This window comes from Rutidosis leptorrhynchoides, chromosome 6 (genome assembly GCF_046630445.1).
Source record: "Rutidosis leptorrhynchoides isolate AG116_Rl617_1_P2 chromosome 6, CSIRO_AGI_Rlap_v1, whole genome shotgun sequence".
NCBI lineage: Eukaryota > Viridiplantae > Streptophyta > Magnoliopsida > Asterales > Asteraceae > Rutidosis > Rutidosis leptorrhynchoides.
Genome location: NC_092338.1, coordinates 280,869,664 through 280,877,398, shown reverse-complemented (window position 1 = coordinate 280,877,398; position 7,735 = coordinate 280,869,664).

The window sequence follows — 7,735 nt, the reverse complement described above, 5'->3', positions numbered from 1 at the left end:
GTGGGTGGTGGGTGGTGGTTGTGGTGTGTGGTGGTGGTGGTGGTGGTTGTGGTGTGTGGTGGTGGTGGTTGTTGTTGGTTGTGGTTGTTGTTGGTTGTGGTGGTGGGTGGTGGTGGTTGGTTGTGGTGGTTGGTGGTGGTGGGTGGTGGTTGATGGTGGTTGTTGGTGATGGGTGATGGGTGGTGGTTTGTGGTGTGTGGTGGTGGTTTGTGGTGTTGGGTGGTGGTGGTTGGTGGTGGTGGTGGTGGATGGTGGTGTTGGGTGGTGGTAATGAAGGTGGTTAATAATATGTTAACTTTTATATAAATTAATTTTTATTAATTATAATTACTAAAATGACTTTTTTACCCTTCTATGCATTTTAAGCTAAATTGAAGTTTTATGATATTTTGTGGTCCATATTTGCTTATCCGGTTTGTACTCATTTTAAGCTTAGCCACGGATCGTGCCCATATATATATATATATATATATATATATATATATATATATATATATATATATATATATATATATATATATATATATATATATAGGGTGAAGATCAAGCGCTAAGCTAGAATTCTAGGATAAGAGGATAAGTATTCATCCGACGCTTCATCTACAACGTACCTTTGATCTGAAACCTCCAATCCACCTTCTACCCGTGCTCCGTGATACATACAATTTGCAGGGAAGAAGGGTATTTCAGTCATTGTGTTTCACTAATGTTTTTCCCCAATTCACATCAAATATCGAATTTCTACTCAGTTCTTACGGCTACAAATCCTTTCGATCTTAAATAATCAATTACCTTATCTTCATCTTCAATTGAATCAATCGTTGAAACTATTCATTACGCTACTTCATATTCAATGCAATTCACACCTTGAAACTCTTTATTCACCTTCACAAATCAACCACCGTAACCCTAATACACTCTTCCAATAGAACTAGGACATCAGTTACATTATGAAACACGCAAATGACAGTCGAAGTGTTCGTAGTAGAAAAGCTCTGCCGTCGTCATGAGCACTCCCGCTGCTACATCCGTTGTATTTGTTCTTATTGCATCAACTATATTAGCATTTGTAATTCGGATTACTCATATGTTGTTAATTGTACATACATTTCTACAGAATATGGTTCAATAATAATGATTTTGAGGGTTTTTTTATGATTCAGTATTTTCAGATACTTACTTCTGGTGCACAGTTACAATCAAGTTCATGTCATCGAGATGTTTTACGTAAGTACTATTATATTTTCTTTTACAACTTATTGGATTCATACATAAGTGATATATCTGTTTAATACTGAATGTAGTTTTCAGGTTAATGAATATCAGCTACATTCATTTTTGTTAGCCAATTTTGTTGTTGGTATGGAATAATCAATATTGTTGGTAAATGCATTAGTGTCACTTCTTTATTTTGTTGTCTTTATAGTCATAATTATATTAATCGGGGTGGCTTATATTTGTTAATACAATTTTTGAATTCAGTTGGTAATGATGCGAATGTTAAAGTAGCTGATAATAATGCGAACCCTGAATCTAATAATAGTTTAACTAACACCGATCGAACAGAATTGCCTAGTATGAACAACCATCTAGTAAGATTAACGTAAGCATAAACCCTAGGGTGAAGAGGCAGGCACAAACTGGTTCACACTTTTCTGCTTTAGACACGAAACACATGTAGCCTACTACCTGCAGAAGTTCAACGGATAATGTGTTGGAGGGAGGAGATGAATCAAAAGCAGTTGTAATAACTGTTGCTGCTAATAATGTGACTTATAACGGAACCAATAAACTCTTATTAGTACAAGTATTAGTAATTTGGATGTTTGGTACTAGTAGTTTTGGGTATAGTTTGGAATAAGTGACGTTGATCCGAACACTTTATGCCTCTTTTTATTTAGCTAATTCTTTTGACAATAGTTAATAAATTTTGAGTATAATCCCAACATTTATATTAGTATATTATTACTCTACTTTGTATAATATACTATTTAGGAGGTTTCTATGCATTAAAAGTATATTTTCAATGGCTTTTGACATGTTTGGCCAATTTGACGCGATAGCATGTAAGCAATCTGTGTTATATTTAGCTAATTAGTTTAATAATGTACCTCAATGATTAGGGAAAATTGTTATTCAAAAGAAGAACTTTTAGATGTTTTAAACAAACCCACAAAAATTACATGTTTATTATTCTAGATAAACTAACGTTGTTACATGTTTTAAAGCATTTTCTTGATTATATTCAATTATCAGATTTTTATTGTTGTTCTAGGATCCAAACTCGAGTTTTTTTTTCTTTCCAGATTACGCGTTTACTTACGAATTGAATGTATTTGTTGTAAAGCTTTTTAATTTTTTTTTATATATTCGCAGAATGTCGATGACCAGTGAATTCAATCTCAAATATCGAAAAACAATGTTCTTGCTATTGGCGAGACTCTTGCAGTAAAAGGAAATGATGGTGATGCTACAGGTAATCGTCCGTGGTTATTGTTTTTTACTTTCAGTCATTCAAAAGTCTGCAGCGAATCAGGCTGTTTTGATGGGTAGTGATTATGTTGCAAATGATGTTGCTGATCAGATTATCCTTGGAGTGAAAATCTTTTAGGTGAGGGAGCTTATGCCACTCAATTCGAATCCCTTTTTGTCGCATTGAATGGGATGGCCGGTTTTAAATTTACAGGTGATGGTGTTGCTGCCTCTCAATGTTACTGATTCCGGGCCTTCGGCAGTTTGTCGGAGTAGTGGTATTACTAAGCCTTCGTCAGAATGTAGGATGAAGGTTGTTAATTTTGGACCGTTGTGTGACCATCTTTAGCCTATATGCATGAATTATACTAATTTAATAGGGAGTACTTTTTAGTTCTTAACACGTCAGCTGATATTAACAATGATAAAAGTTAAATTTTTGATAATTTTTTATATTTATCACTCTATATGTTATTATACATGTGATGAATGTTAACGTGCTGAGAAATTATTATGCATGTGATGAATGTTAACCTTCTGAAACTACCCTCTCGGCCAATATTATTATATGAGTGATAAGTTTATATTTATTTGTTAGTTTTTTAATGTGTCAGTGTTAATATTTACAATACATTATTTTTTCGTACATTCTACAAACGGTAACATACATTCCACGAACGATAACATGCATTCGACGAACAATAACATACATTCGACGAACGGTAACATACATTCCACAAACGATAAAATACATTCCACGAATAATAACATATAGTCGATGAATGATAACATACATTTGACGTCAAATGATAACATACATTCGACGACTGATAACATACATTCGACGAACGATAACATACATTTGACGAAAAACGATAACATACATTTCATTTCGAACGGTAACATATAGGTGCACAAAAAAACCGGATCCCAAAAAAAACCGAAAAAAATCCGAAACCGGATCCGACCGGATCCGGATATTGGCAGAACCGGATCCGGTTCCTGGATCCGATCCGGATCCGACCGGATCTACCCGTTGGCTGGGGACCGGATTTTTTCCGGATAAAAACCGGATAAAATCCGGATTTTTTGGAACCGGATAAAATCCGGTTTTTTTTTTGCTGTTCGAATTTTCAAAAAAAAGAGCCGTTTTTAGCCTTTTTTTTGCAGTTTTTTTATTTTTTTGGGACCATTTTACCCCTTCAAGTGTAGTATAAATAGATGGTATTGGGTTTTGGTTGAAAACACACAATCTAATTCTCTCTATTCTCTCTAAATCTCAAAAAACTCTATAATTACACTATAATTACTCACTAAACTCTACTTAGTACTTACTATTACTAATCCTATAATGGATAATTCACAAGCATCCGCTTCCGATTCCGCTTCCGTTGCCCAATCTTCACAACGTTATACCAACAACGATGTTCGTATGATCAAAAATACGAGTCGTAAAGGCGACGTTTGGTCTAATTTCGACTTGTGCGTGATGACCGATAATCAAGAAAGAGCTCGTTGCAAGAGATGTGGTAAGTTCCTAGGTGTTGCGGGTAACTCTACTTTAAGAAAGCATCTTGGAAAAAGTTGTCCGGGAGCCGCTCAAGACCCGACACAACCTACACTTGGTCGGGATGGTTCGATTTTTTTATACGATCAAGAAGCTCTTCGTCAAGATTTGGCAAGGTTTGTCATTCAACAAGGGCTTCCTTTCAACCACTTCGACAATCCAAAGCTTACGGAGCTAATTCGGAACCGACTACAACCGCGATATGACAATGTAAGTCGTACTACTCTAAGACGTGACGCTTTTAAATTATGGAAAAAAGCTAAAAATGATATAATTGAAGGTTTTCGAACATATAAACATAAAGTTTCTATAACTTGCGATGTTTGGACCGCACCACACGGAACGGCAAATTCTTATTTAGCCGTTACCGCTCATTGGTTTCATCCCGATTCGTGGTTATTAATGAAACGGACTATCGCTTTTAAATTATTTGCTTATCCTCATAATGGTAATAATTTAAGAAAAATTATACAAGACACTTTGATTGAATATAATTTAATCGATAAAGTTTTTACTATTTCGCTAGATAATGCTTCTAATAATACTAGTGCCATGGATATGTTAAAAATACGAATGCAACCGGTTTTAAATGGTGCGTTTATACATACACGCTGTGTTGCTCATATTATAAACTTGGCCGTTCAAGATTGTTTAACTTATTGTAGTTCGTTAAAAGATAAATTTAGAAAATTATTAGTAACGATATATCATACGAGCAACGAACGACATAAAAACTATAAAAATTTTGTTAAAACTTGTAATGGCACTTGGTTAGGTCCTTATTTTGATAATAATACTATGTGGAATTCTACTTGTCTTATGTTTGAAAATATATTACGACAAAAAGAAACTTTAATCGGTTTTAATAATAGACTAATTAGAAAGGGATATTCCGAACCGATTGATAACGACGAATGGGATGACTTGGAAGCATTAACAAATTTTTTACAAGTTTTTAAAGAGGCAACGACAAAAGTTTCGGGTGTTTATTACCCAACTAGCTCACTAGTTTTACAACAACTTTATATAATGACGGAAAAAATTAACGAATTTGCGAACTCAAATAATCGTATTTTTAGACAAACCGTTTTTCACATAAGAAAAAAACTAAAAAAATATTTTGGAACAATACCTAAAGTTTTTTTATTTGCGGCCGCACTTGACCCGAAAATCAATTTTAATGGGGTGGAACTGTTGATGACAACAATATATCAAAATTTGGATTGTATTCATGGTCCCGAAGACGCCGAACCCAACTATATAAACAACCAAATATTCGAATTTAATAACACTTTTGAGCAATTATTTTCAATTTATGCAACAACTTATGGTCGACAATCAAACCCAATTGTTGACCAATTTGAGAGCGGATCATCTTCTCGAAGGGCCCGATACCTTAATATTAGTCTTTTTAACCAATTACGTGAAGACGCTTCAAAACGTGCCCGAACATCGGCACCCACAAGCGAGTTGGGAAATTACAAGATTGGAAACTTTGCACTAAACATGAATCCCGAACAATTTCACAACTTTGATGTTTTGGCTTGGTGGAAAACAAAAGAATACACCTATCCAATAATATCCGCTATGGTTCGTGACTTATTATGAAATGTCCCGTTCTTATTGATTAGAAACGTTCCATATTAATTGATTTCGTTGCGAGGTTTTGACCTCTATATGAGACGTTTTTCAAAGACTGCATTCATTTTTAAAACAAACCATAACCTTTATTTCATAAATAAAGGTTTAAAAAGCTTTACGTAGATTATCAAATAATGATAATCTAAAATATCCTGTTTACACACGACCATTACATAATGGTTTACAATACAAATATGTTACATCGAAATCAATTTCTTGAATGCAGTTTTTACACAATATCATACAAACATGGACTCCAAATCTTGTCCTTATTTTAGTATGCAACAGCGGAAGCTCTTAATATTCACCTGAGAATAAACATGCTTTAAACGTCAACAAAAATGTTGGTGAGTTATAGGTTTAACCTATATATATCAAATCGTAACAATAGACCACAAGATTTCATATTTCAATACACATCCCATACATAGAGATAAAAATCATTCATATGGTGAACACCTGGTAACCGACATTAACAAGATGCATATATAAGAATATCCCCATCATTCCGGGACACCCTTCGGATATGATATAAATTTCGAAGTACTAAAGCATCCGGTACTTTGGATGGGGTTTGTTAGGCCCAATAGATCTATCTTTAGGATTCGCGTCAATTAGGGTGTCTGTTCCCTAATTCTTAGATTACCAGACTTAATAAAAAGGGGCATATTCGATTTCGATAATTCAACCATAGAATGTAGTTTCACGTACTTGTGTCTATTTTGTAAATCATTTATAAAACCTGCATGTATTCTCATCCCAAAAATATTAGATTTTAAAAGTGGGACTATAACTCACTTTCACAGATTTTTACTTCGTCGGGAAGTAAGACTTGGCCACTGGTTGATTCACGAACCTATAACAATATATACATATATATCAAAGTATGTTCAAAATATATTTACAACACTTTTAATATATTTTGATGTTTTAAGTTTATTAAGTCAGCTGTCCTCGTTAGTAACCTACAACTAGTTGTCCACAGTTAGATGTACAGAAATAAATCGATAAATATTATCTTGAATCAATCCACGACCCAGTGTATACGTATCTCAGTATTGATCACAACTCAAACTATATATATTTTGGAATCAACCTCAACCCTGTATAGCTAACTCCAACATTCACATATAGAGTGTCTATGGTTGTTCCGAAATATATATAGATGTGTCGACATGATAGGTCAAAACATTGTATACGTGTCTATGGTATCTCAAGATTACATAATATACAATACAAGTTGATTAAGTTATGGTTGGAATAGATTTGTTACCAATTTTCACGTAGCTAAAATGAGAAAAATTATCCAATCTTGTTTTACCCATAACTTCTTCATTTTAAATCCGTTTTGAGTAAATCAAATTGCTATGGTTTCATATTGAACTCTATTTTATGAATCTAAACAGAAAAGTATAGGTTTATAGTCGGAAAAATAAGTTACAAGTCGTTTTTGTAAAGGTAGTCATTTCAGTCGAAAGAACGACGTCTAGATGACCATTTTAGAAAACATACTTCCACTTTGAGTTTAATCATAATTTTTGGATATAGTTTCATGTTCATAATAAAAATCATTTTCTCAGAATAACAACTTTAAAATCAAAGTTTATCATAGTTTTTAATTAACTAACCCAAAACAGCCCGCGGTGTTACTACGACGGCGTAAATCCGGTTTTACGGTGTTTTTCGTGTTTCCAGGTTTTAAATCATTAAGTTAGCATATCATATAGATATAGAATATGTGTTTAGTTGATTTTAAAAGTCAAGTTAGAAGGATTAACTTTTGTTTGCGAACAAGTTTAGAATTAACTAAACTATGTTCTAGTGATTACAAGTTTAAACCTTCGAATAAGATAGCTTTATATGTATGAATCGAATGATGTTATGAACATCATTACTACCTTAAGTTCCTTGGATAAACCTACTGGAAAAGAGAAAAATGGATCTAGCTTCAATGGATCCTTGGATGGCTCGAAGTTCTTGAAGCAGAATCATGACACGAAAACAAGTTCAAGTAAGATCATCACTTGAAATAAGATTGTTATAGTTATAGAAATT